This window comes from Lissotriton vulgaris, chromosome 10, assembly GCF_964263255.1.
Source record: "Lissotriton vulgaris chromosome 10, aLisVul1.2, whole genome shotgun sequence".
NCBI classification, from domain to species: domain Eukaryota; kingdom Metazoa; phylum Chordata; class Amphibia; order Caudata; family Salamandridae; genus Lissotriton; species Lissotriton vulgaris.
The window spans coordinates 556,673,564-556,686,442 of NC_141698.1; positions in this window are offsets into that span (position 1 = coordinate 556,673,564).

Consider the following 12,879-nt stretch of genomic DNA (forward strand, 5'->3'; position numbering starts at 1 on the left):
CGGAGTAAGGCTCCTGGTACGAATCGTACTTCGTCGTACGTACAGGGGACGTTGCAGGGTACAATTAGTACGGGAAAAACGCTCCGAATGGCTATTCGGAACGGTTTTTCCTGAATCGGAATCGACCCCTTAATATCTACATGAGCTCCCTGGCACACAAATAGTCATTCCGTTTGGGGTGCAGATTGTCACTTATGCGGACGACACTCAGTTGGTCGTTTCCCTGATTAAAATGACAATTTTGGACCGGCCTTAACCTCTTCTTTAGACAAAGTGGCCAGATGGATGGACACCTCATATCTGAAGCTTAATGGGCCAAAAACTGAGATTATACTACTTGGCAACTCTGCCCCACTGAATATAGACTCCTTTTGGTCTAACTGTCTGGGCCCTCCTCCTGCTCCGAAAAAGCACACAAAAATCTTAGGGGTCTTGCTTGAATCTAACCTGGATTTTAAGGAACAAGCCCAGAATGTAGCAGCCACCTGTTATGACCTTCTGAGGATGATCAGGGAAATCCTTCCCTTATTACCTTTCAGGGCTAGAAGGCTGCTAGTTCAAGCACTGATTTTGTCATGGCTTGACTATGCTAACGCCCTAAAATTAAGAACCCCACTTTCTGCCACCAAACTATTACTGACAGTTCAAAATTGTGCAGCCCGGTTGCTCCTAAATATCCCGGAATGTCTCTCAGCCAAACCTGCTCTTGCCTCTCTGCATTGGCTCCCAATTCAGGAGAGGATTCAGTTTAAGGCTATGTGCATTGCACATAAAGCACTTTCCGGAAAAGGATCTTCGATGATTCGGGTGATGATCCATCCCTACCAGCCCAAAAGAGCTTTAAGATCAGAAAGTAAACATCTGATGACAGTTCCAAAAATTTAACGAATAAGAAGTGGACGTCGCCTTTTCTTCATACAATGTTGCCAAAACTTGGAACCACCTCCCCCTCCACACTTGTTCACAATCAAGCTACAATAAACTCTCCTTTTTCTCTGATATGTCTGGAACCGGGTATCTGCGTAACTATTAGCGCTGGGATGCCTTCGGGTAACCAGGCGCTCTACAAGTGCTACTTCATTCATTTATTTCGCTTTTCAGATTGATACTTAAAACTTGGTTTAATAGTATTTAGAAATAAATATGAATAAAGTATATGTTTTTAGTTATCTGTTAGTGACGTAGAGTACAGTGGTGTAGCATAGAGTGATGCAGAGTAGAGTGGCATAGAGTGCAGTGACGTAGAGTAGAGTGGTGCAGAGTAGAGTGCAGAGGCATATAATGCAGTGGCGCAGAGTATAGAGGCATAGAATACAATGGTGCAGAGTAGAGTGCAGTGGCACAGTGTGCAGTGGCATAGAGTAGAGTAGTGCAGAGTAGAGCAGAGTGGTGTAGAGTGCAGTGACGTAGAGTACAGTTGCGTAGAGTAGAGTCAAGTGGCGTAGAGTACAGGGTAGGGGATGGGACGGAAAAGAAGCACCATGGAAGAGAGCAGTTGGGAGGGAATAGAAGCTAAATGGATGGGTATATGGAAGATGGACATAAAATACAAGCACTCATATGAAGTGCTTGAACACAAAAACAAATAGTTCCAAAAATGGGAGCAGTGGATGAACAGAAGTACTTGGTCCATGCTCCAGGGAGGGCCAAACACAAGAAGAGGGTATGACGCCCACATGCTGTGACAAATGAAAGCAAAGCAAATGAGAGCGGCGCTGAAGCTAACAAATGGTAAGCTATGGGTGGGCTGTAAGCCCACAGTATGCACACAATAATATTGCAAAAACAGCGCATACGCTGTGTAGGTGAACCCTAAAAGATGTTTCTTTATTTTCTATAATTTTTACTCCTTCGTTCCTGATGCCCTTGAGCAGCAAATAGGATGTTGCTGTGGGCCAAGGCAAGAACAATATGAAGTTACCGGGTTCGAAGAATGTGTGATGCCAGTTCTTTAACCTGTGGTATTTTGCGTGTCACAGTGCCAACAGGTCTTGTCATGAAATGACTAAATAGGAAGACAGGATGACAATGAAGAAGTGCTCAATTTGTGCAGGTGGTTGCAAACTGTGTGCACCGGCACTCATTTCTAAGTATCAGATTTGGACCTACAGCGAGAAGAAATGTAGTAAAAGGGAGAAATGAAGTGGAATAGAAATAGAGAAGTACAGAGGCCGAGTGATAAAACAGGGATGAAAAAGAACTGCAAAGAGTGAGATTAAGAGACAGAAAGTGTAGTGTTGCGGAAGGAAAAAGCATGAAGTGAAATCATAACTAAGCAGTCTTGGTATTCGGCAATCCTAATATTTGGCACCACTGACTGCATGTACTTAACAAAATCTTTGGTCCCTGGAACTTATCTTTTGCATCTTTTTCTAAATTAAGCACTGTGAGGGTCTTTATCTGCTTTAGATTTAAAACCAAAAGCTTTGGGCCGGTTTTACAGTTTGAAGGTCTACACCCAACCAATTTATAGATCACTGGTGGTCCATATGTGATCTGTGTATTTTACTGGGAAAAGCCATTGTGGCGGCACCTGTAAAGGCTTAAAAGGATTGGAGGACAGCTACCTTCAGTTTTGACGGCCCTTCACCAAACTTTAACTAAGTTTTTGTTTTTCAGAAACAAACTGCCAAATGGGAATTTGATATTAAAAAACTAATAACTAATGACCCCCACACCGAAGGAGTTTTTTCCCCTGGGTACAGGGTCATTATTTGTTTTTCTTCTTTTCCTGACTGCCAAGTTTTGTCACTCAGTTCACCCTAAATAAGACAGGCGTGGTGATGCCTTTTCTCACACAGTCCCTACTCAGTCGGGCTGAGCCAAAAGGGGCTCAATCAACGGAAAGCTGATGGACTGACTAACTCTTAATGAGACAGGAGTTGGCAGGCACTTATAGATAACTAGGGGTACTCTTTGACAAAACAGGCTCCTTCCAACACCAGGGAAAAGACCTAATGAGAGGCAACACCTTGATTCTTGCTTTTCATACCTTACAATAAGCTCTGGCCGTGCCAAGTCTTTTACCCCTGTTGATATTAAAAGAAGAAAAACTCACCCCGTGTATTTCTTACAGAAGTGAAACCCTCCATTACAAAGACAGAGCAGTTTTAAAATTAGTTTCATCTAAAACATTTAGATCACTATTTCCCCTTCCCCTAAATGCTTTGCCTGCCCATGTAAGTCTGTTAAATCATTCAATATCAAGGAAGGGGGACAACATAGAAACATGGAAAAGAAACAGGCCCTCCACATTAAACCAACTGTGCCAAGCGCTCTGGCAGGAGCTGCAAACAAATGAAGCTGCACCTGTTCACCGATACCTTGACCTGGCCATTAAAGACCAGGAATTCGTGCAATATGGGAAAATCACCTTCTCCAATCGCCTTCGAAAAGCTGGTCAACGGCATTACGAAAAAAAGTTCTGTGCTAACAGACAAAGAGTTTTAATCCTCCAGATCACATGCCTGGATAATCCTAAATAAGTACAAGACACCTAAGCCTCAACCTTATTTAGAGGGCAGGTGGTCAAGACATTTAAAAATGCACCTTATGTGCTACCGTTTTGGCCTTTTCCCAGGGAAATCAACGGAAAGTCATGGAAAAAGACAGCTGCAAAGGATTGCCAAAGACTGTGCAACTCTGGGGAAGAAAACATCATACATATGTCATGCCTATGCCCAGCTTTACTCCAAGAAGGGAGGTTACTGCTGAAAATCCCATTTAATTAACGTGGGACCCAAACATGTAGGAAGGCGGTAATCGCAAATCGAAATGCCACGGACCCCTTTTTGAACTGTCGCTATTAGACATTCCTAAGGCTTGCTGGAAAAAAGTTAACCACCACCAAAGTCTAGCAGTGCTAAACAATATCCCATCTCCTTTCTTACTACCTTTACTGTCTTTGCACTTTCTTGTAATCTCACTCTGCACTGTTTTATAATTGCATTTTGCTCGAGATCAATTGATTTATATAAGGACATCACATAATTTTCACTTTTGGATGCATTTTGGTTTATTCCAACTGTTTTAAAATATAGACAATGCAATATGATGACACACTTGCCGCTTTAGCCAGCTGGTAATAGGCATTTCCTTTCTTTCAGGCTTTGTCTAGATTAACCAGATGTGCCAGTCCTCTCCTTTGCTTGTGTGTTAGTTAAAATATGTTGTAACTCTTCACTTACATCACGTTTCACACATTATTTTATCTCATTCCTATGAAATTGAAGTTTAACTCATGTTCTAATCTAGATCATTAAAAAGGATCGGGTGGCTAAATTATGTAGAAACAGTACTGAAAGCCCTGGGGATGGCAAAACCTTTTCAGGACCCCGACACTTGCAAAGAAGTCAAGAAGAAACGGTTAACGGATCTATATTCCCAAAGAGCAGAGCAAGCCCGTAGGGGAAATATGGCTGAGATACCCGCCACCCCCTCTCAACACAATCCCCAAGGATGGGAAACCGGAAACAGTTCTGAAGTTTTTGGAAGACGGGAGGGAGTAACCCTCCCGGCCGTATTTATTAAAATATGAAACAAAATTAAAACATTAAATAAACAGTTTCATATTATGTACAATTTCATTACCACATTGCGATGTTTGGCTAACCTTAACAGATTCTCTAATACAAAGGTTCTCCTAGCCGAACTCACATCCTACAAAACATTTACTTGAAATTTTGAAATTGTACATCCTAACGTTTAAGGGCCAACGGCAAGGTCGTAACCGGTGTCAAGATCCCTAACCCAGAAATATCGCCCTCACTTGTGAGGGGCGGCCCAGAGGCGTACCTCAAGTGCAATTACCAATTTCCCTTGACTTGACGGGGGCCCCAATAAAACTCAACGCCACTTAGAGGTCGTACGAGGACTCGTGTGAGGTATCTAGAAGGTAGCGTAGACCCCCCCCCAAACCCCACACAACTTACCACATCTGCCGTCGCAGACGTCCTGGCCCCGGGAAATTCCCCAGGAGGGGGCTGTAACCCCTCCTACCCAGGAAGGGGCCTTGACCGCCTTTCCTTTTCTTTCGGCGACCCATCCTTAGAAGGGACCGCCTCCCCGTTGAGGGGCCAATGGCCACCTCCCCCGAGCGCTCCCATCCGTGCTGGGTGACGCCCACTCATAGGGATCTTCCAATTAGTGCTCACCGATCATGACCTTACCGCCCGACCAAAATAAATACGACAATGCTAACTAAATGACTAAACTAAAAAGACAGTAGCAACTACAATTTTATTAAAAGCATGCTTACCAATGAACACTAAAGCAGAATTTCTTTATTTGCGAAACGTAACACAAATCGACCATTCTTTATTACATACTCAAAATCATCACGATAATACCACAACCTGTAAACGAAAATCAGAGTTATCCATCAACTTTATTCAAAAAACCACTTGCTGTCCTCAGGGGCTGGTGGGTGGGTCAAAATTGGCTCTTCGTTCCGTCTCGAGCTCACGTGCAGCGAGGAGGTGCAGCTTCAGAGCACAGGAACAAGAGGATGCCTTCTGATCTTGCGTCTCCTTTTATCCGTCTTCAGGGCGGGCGTAAACCCGCCCCTGCCTGCCCCGAGGGCGTGGCCAGCCGCGTCAGTGTCTAGGCCAACCCACTCTAGGGCGGGAAAAGGCGCGCCCCGGCTACGCCGCTTCGGGCATACCAGCCGAGACTCGCCTCCCGCCCAAGATGGCTTCCCGGGGGGATCGTGGTACTCCGCCATACGTTCGGGGGGACCGAGTGGTCGCCCCTTTCCATATGGCTGAGATACCCGCCACCCCCTCTCAACACAATCCCCAAGGATGGGAAACCGGAAACAGTTCTGAAGTTTTTGGAAGACGGGAGGGAGTAACCCTCCCGGCCGTATTTATTAAAATATGAAACAAAATTAAAACATTAAATAAACAGTTTCATATTATGTACAATTTCATTACCACATTGCGATGTTTGGCTAACCTTAACAGATTCTCTAATACAAAGGTTCTCCTAGCCGAACTCACATCCTACAAAACATTTACTTGAAATTTTGAAATTGTACATCCTAACGTTTAAGGGCCAACGGCAAGGTCGTAACCGGTGTCAAGATCCCTAACCCAGAAATATCGCCCTCACTTGTGAGGGGCGGCCCAGAGGCGTACCTCAAGTGCAATTACCAATTTCCCTTGACTTGACGGGGGCCCCAATAAAACTCGACGCCACTTAGAGGTCGTACGAGGACTCGTGTGAGGTATCTAGAAGGTAGCGTAGACCCCCCCCAAACCCCACACAACTTACCACATCTGCCGTCGCAGACGTCCTGGCCCCGGGAAATTCCCCAGGAGGGGGCTGTAACCCCTCCTACCCAGGAAGGGGCCTTGACCGCCTTTCCTTTTCTTTCGGCGACCCATCCTTAGAAGGGACCGCCTCCCCGTTGAGGGGCCAATGGCCACCTCCCCCGAGCGCTCCCATCCGTGCTGGGTGACGCCCACTCATAGGGATCTTCCAATTAGTGCTCACCGATCATGACCTTACCGCCCGACCAAAATAAATACGACAATGCTAACTAAATGACTAAACTAAAAAGACAGTAGCAACTACAATTTTATTAAAAGCATGCTTACCAATGAACACTAAAGCAGAATTTCTTTATTTGCGAAACGTAACACAAATCGACCATTCTTTATTACATACTCAAAATCATCACGATAATACCACAACCTGTAAACGAAAATCAGAGTTATCCATCAACTTTATTCAAAAAACCACTTGCTGTCCTCAGGGGCTAGTGGGTGGGTCAAAATTGGCTCTTCGTTCCGTCTCGAGCTCACGTGCAGCGAGGAGGTGCAGCTTCAGAGCACAGGAACAAGAGGATGCCTTCTGATCTTGCGTCTCCTTTTATCCGTCTTCAGGGCGGGCGTAAACCCGCCCCTGCCTGCCCCGAGGGCGTGGCCAGCCGCGTCAGTGTCTAGGCCAACCCACTCTAGGGCGGGAAAAGGCGCGCCCCGGCTACGCCGCTTCGGGCATACCAGCCGAGACTCGCCTCCCGCCCAAGATGGCTTCCCGGGGGGATCGTGGTACTCCGCCATACGTTCGGGGGGACCGAGTGGTCGCCCCTTTCCATATGGCTGAGATACCCGCCACCCCCTCTCAACACAATACCCAAGGATGGGAAACCGGAAACAGTTCTGAAGTTTTTGGAAGACGGGAGGGAGTAACCCTCCCGGCCGTATTTATTAAAATATGAAACAAAATTAAAACATTAAATAAACAGTTTCATATTATGTACAATTTCATTACCACATTGCGATGTTTGGCTAACCTTAACAGATTCTCTAATACAAAGGTTCTCCTAGCCGAACTCACATCCTACAAAACATTTACTTGAAATTTTGAAATTGTACATCCTAACGTTTAAGGGCCAACGGCAAGGTCGTAACCGGTGTCAAGATCCCTAACCCAGAAATATCGCCCTCACTTGTGAGGGGCGGCCCAGAGGCGTACCTCAAGTGCAATTACCAATTTCCCTTGACTTGACGGGGGCCCCAATAAAACTCGACGCCACTTAGAGGTCGTACGAGGACTCGTGTGAGGTATCTAGAAGGTAGCGTAGACCCCCCCCCAAACCCCACACAACTTACCACATCTGCCGTCGCAGACGTCCTGGCCCCGGGAAATTCCCCAGGAGGGGGCTGTAACCCCTCCTACCCAGGAAGGGGCCTTGACCGCCTTTCCTTTTCTTTCGGCGACCCATCCTTAGAAGGGACCGCCTCCCCGTTGAGGGGCCAATGGCCACCTCCCCCGAGCGCTCCCATCCGTGCTGGGTGACGCCCACTCATAGGGATCTTCCAATTAGTGCTCACCGATCATGACCTTACCGCCACAGGCCGGATAGTTGACCGGCTATCCGGACCCCCCACAACACTCCTACCTAAAGGTCATGGTGTAACGTTTTTAGCCATGCTAAGAAGTCTCCTATGAGTAACTCATTCCCCACCCGAGACAAATGCACTCCATCCCCCAAAAACATACTGTCATCATTAATACACCCATGCGAAATAAAATGCAGTGTCTTGGAACGGAACAACCTACTCACTTTGTTATTAAGCTTTCTAACAGAATGATTTAAAGCAGGAACCGAAATAGCCCCCCGCCACACTTTTCGTGGGATCATATGGGACCACGCAATTGTGCACCCTGGAACTCTCCTCGCTAACCAACTTACAGTGGAAAGCATCGCCTCAAGAAGAAGTCGTCTACCAGTGGTGACCAAATCATTACCCCCAATATGTACTATGACTACAGACGGCGGTGACCTCGTCCGCCCTAGCAAACCCTCAAAAAATGTTTGAAACTGGTCAATACAGAGACCGCCTCTTCCGTAGAAGGACACACTGTACCCGTATTCCCCAGCTACGTGAATCATATCACCTGCCTTGAATACGTCTGCGGCACGTCTCACGTATGAGTGGCCCACGACCCACACCTCCTTTTTCACAGCCGGTGATGTCTGACCGCTGGCCCGGTGTTGGGTCGACTGCAAAGTTCGCCCCGCCTCGTAGGCTTGCGCAACTGAAAACCAAACAAAAACAAGAAGCGTGAGTACATTGTTACAGCTTCACAACATGTGCAACCGCACATACCTTTTATAACAATTGGAGGACCAACGCCCCACCCGTTTAACTTGTTCAACATTCAGACCCCTGGCTGTAGCTTCTGTAGCAGCCCCTATCCGAAAGGAATGGGTCCCAAACTCGCCCGGGTTCAAGCCCGCAGCGGCAATCGACATCGCAAGCACCCGCTGAAACTGAAACTTTGTCAGTGGGGTGGCGTCAGCGTGTCTCAACAAGGTCCCCCCCCATGATGCCACCCTTCGTGCTAAATAATCTTCTAGACACCTTACCGGGCACATGGAGGACCCGGGAATCCTGCGTATGATTACGCAGTCACCCATCCCACTTTGATCGGTCTTGGACCTGACAAATGAGACCGTCATCGTCTCCCCTCTGATCTGGACGTGCTCCTGGCACAATCCTCCTGTCACATCCTGCTTGTTCCTCGCCACTAGTTCGCTTACCCGCATAGCCCCATGGAATGCCAGCGTAAAAGCGGCTCGGAATAACACTGTCTCAAACTGAGATGAACACGTAGCAGGGAGTCTGGATAATAACTGGGCCAGCCTATCCAAACCTATCGGGTGCCTCTCGTCTACTCTGCGACCCTCAAGGCGTTGCCACCCCCGTAGCGCTTTCTGTACAACGAAAGACGCTGTCGGGTCATGGATCCCATGAGCCCTAGCAACAAAGGAAATGGCAGCCCGATGCCTCTGAGCCGTGGCCACCGATTTCCCGACCAGATGTAAGGACATCAGAAAATTTACCACCCACTCCTCCTGGCCCCAAAGCTCCTCTCTATCAGTCCCCAAAAAGGCTAAATAGGACCGGAACGCCCCTTCATATGCCTTCCTCGTCCTGGGTGCTAAACTCTCTCCCACGAGGTTACGAAGTTCGGGGCACCGAGAGACCAGAGAGCTTCGGGAAAGGGTGCCGGCTCCGGGTCCGCTGTGGGAAGGAAACCCCAGAAAGCCTGCATACGAAAACGAGACAGTGCATCAGCCGCCTGGTTCATTACCCCTGGGACATGTCTTGCTCTGAATAGCACATTCAATTGCATACACAGTAAAACAATTTCCTTGAGCAGTCTCAAAATCCATTTGCATCGTGCTGCCTGACTATTGATACACTCGACCACGGTCATATTGTCAGACCAAAATACCACAGAGTGATCTTTGAACCCTTCGGGCCAAGTTCTCAGGGCCACTAAAATGGGGAAAAGTTCCAGGAAAGCAATGTTACTTGTCAGTCCACTGTCATGCCACCATGTCGGCCACTTTTGTGCAGACCATCTTGTGCCGAAGATGGCACCGAAACCTATGCTCCCTGCCGAATCTGTCCACAGCCCCAGCTCCTCAGAGGACACGGCCAGTTTGTTCCAGACGACTCGACCATTGAAATCCGCCAGAAATGCCAACCAAATGCGCATGTCCTGGCGGACCTCTGCCGAGAGCCTTGTGCGATGATGGCACTCCTTCAGGCCGACCATGGCTTGAGCAATCGAACGGGAAAAGGGGCGGGCCATTGGTATAACCCTCAGGGCAAAATTCAACTGGCCAACTAACTGCTGTAATTGATGCAGCTTAACCTTAGGTCCACTTATACACATTTGCAGGGATGTCCTGAACTTTGATACTTTGTCAGCTGGTAAACGAAAACAACCTTCTCCGGAGTCTAACTCGATCCCCAGAAACTCGAGGCAAGTGGAAGGCCCCACAGTCTTACCTGGTGCCAATGGCACGCCAAACTGATTCATCAAGACACAAAATTGCGCCAAAGCCTGCCCACATTCCGGATCCCCGGCTGCCCCCAGGAACAAAAAATCATCAAGGTAATGCATCACATGTTGGAAACCCGTCTTCCTTGTGAAGACCCATTGTAGAAAACTACTGAATTTTTCGAAATAGGCACAAGATATAGAGCACCCCATCGGCATACACCTATCCATGTAATAATGACCCTGAAACATGAAACCTAGGAGACGCTGATCGTCTGGATGTACCGGGAGCAACCGGAACGCTGACTCGATATCAGATTTTGCCATCAGCGCCCCGGGCCCCAGGCGATTCAAAATGGCTACGGCCTCATCGAAGGATGCGTACCGCACCGAACACACTTCCGGGTCTATCGCTTCGTTTACGGAAAGACCACGTGGGGCTGATAAATTATGTATCAGCCGAAACTCACCCGGGTCCTTCTTTGGGACCACACCTAGAGGGGAACAAACAAAGTTAGGAACCGGCGGTACACTAAACGGACCGGCGACTCGACCTCGAGTAACCTCCTTCCTGATCTTATCCTGTACCACGGTCGTATGCTGGAAGACCGATAGATGATTTTTACATTTCTCTGCACCTTGAAAGTCCCCCACTGGGATGCGGAAACCATAAGAAAACCCGTTCCGCAACACCCCAGCAGAAGTACGATCCGGGTATTCACTGAGCCAAGGAATCATTGCCAAGGTATCAATCGGGGTAGGTAAAGGCGCCCCTCGGACTATGTTAGACCTGTTTGGCGCCTCCTCTACCCCCGTTATCACCCGGTTTGGCTCTGCACGTGGACTCAGGATGGGATGATTGCCCACACCCACTACATTCGTGTCTAAATTTGCACGATCCCTGGGGCCTAGTACATTTACCCCTGTTGTAGTTCCAACAAACCCCCCTTTTTCCTGTATTGCCGGCAGGCCTCGAGTAATTGTCGGTACCCGCACCTGATCGAAAGGGCGTCCCCGCATACTGGCGGGAGGATTCGCCAACGTTACTCCCTACTAATGGCAATTTTAACATACCAGTATCCTTCATTTTGGACCATGACACAGAATCATAACAATCCCACGTTAAATTTTTATCATGTTCTTTAGCCTTTCTAAACAGGTTATCATAGCAGAACCAATGATTACCCTCGTGTGATACCGAGTACCCCATGATTCGTGACTGATAAATCGGCAATTCGGGTAACAGATCGGGCCTTCGTTCCCCCAGGATCGATGTAAAAACCCCCCACGCTTGGCCCCAATTGCCAATGTTTTCATTTACCTTAAAGGCGGCCATTTTTGCGCGCCAAACACTCGGATGCATGAGATCCTTCTGGCCCTTAACATGCTCCATCTCATAGTGATCAGTAAGCAACGAGAAGATGTTTACGTACTCCCCTGCCCATATCTTCTCTTTAATAGCCAAAGGAACATGCTGACCCAACTTTTCCCTACGAGAGGGTGCTGACTCATCCCTCGCAATCGGCAATGGCCGCTTACCTGCACCGGACGTTGCCTCTGCTACTGAACCCGTCCCCTGCGGCTTCTCTACTGCGGCAGCCGGCGTGGACACCTTCGCTGCTTCCCGTGACTCACGCAATTGCTTCATCAGCTCTTGTGCGTCGACAGCCGTGGCGCCCTCGCTACCTTTTCCCAACCACGCTGCTAATTGTGCTGCCAGCTCGGGCGGCATATCTTCCCCGGACACGGGGGTGACCACAACGGGAATCGGATTCCCTTCCTCCGGCACGGGAGTGGGTGCCTCGAGCGGGGTACTGGGACCCAGGTTGTCTCCCCCAGCTGCTCCCCTCCTGGGCCTCTTGTTTTTCCCTCCCGGGGCTGCTCCCGCCAAAGGACGTTTCGGTCCCCCTTCCTCGTCTTTATCCATTCTCCTCTTTAGGTCGGTCACCTCTTTCATGAGAACGCGCAGCATCTGGTCAGTAGTCATGCGCTTTCCCGCCTTCTTCGGCATTCTCCAACAGAGTATCTGAAAAACAAACAAGAACGATTACAACGCTCAAAATTGGCTCTTCGTTCCGTCTCGAGCTCACGTGCAGCGAGGAGGTGCAGCTTCAGAGCACAGGAACAAGAGGATGCCTTCTGATCTTGCGTCTCCTTTTATCCGTCTTCAGGGCGGGCGTAAACCCGCCCCTGCCTGCCCCGAGGGCGTGGCCAGCCGCGTCAGTGTCTAGGCCAACCCACTCTAGGGCGGGAAAAGGCATACAATGACCACATGTGACCGCTGTTGAAAACATGCTGGTACGCTTCACTCCTCTCTTACTGCAATGTCTCAGGAGGCTATAACCTTTCTTTTGAATGACTATTGGGTTACATTTAAACCACATTGCCACAGCAGGGCATACTGCGGTATACAAAAAAGTGATGGACAGAATGCTGGAATTAATCTCAGTATCTGGTAATAACTTGGGGCCTCATCCCAGTTCATCTTTATTTTTGCACACTGGCAATATGGTTAGGTCCAAACTTAGAAACAATAGCCTCACACACGCACCATTTTAATCTAATACCTGCTGT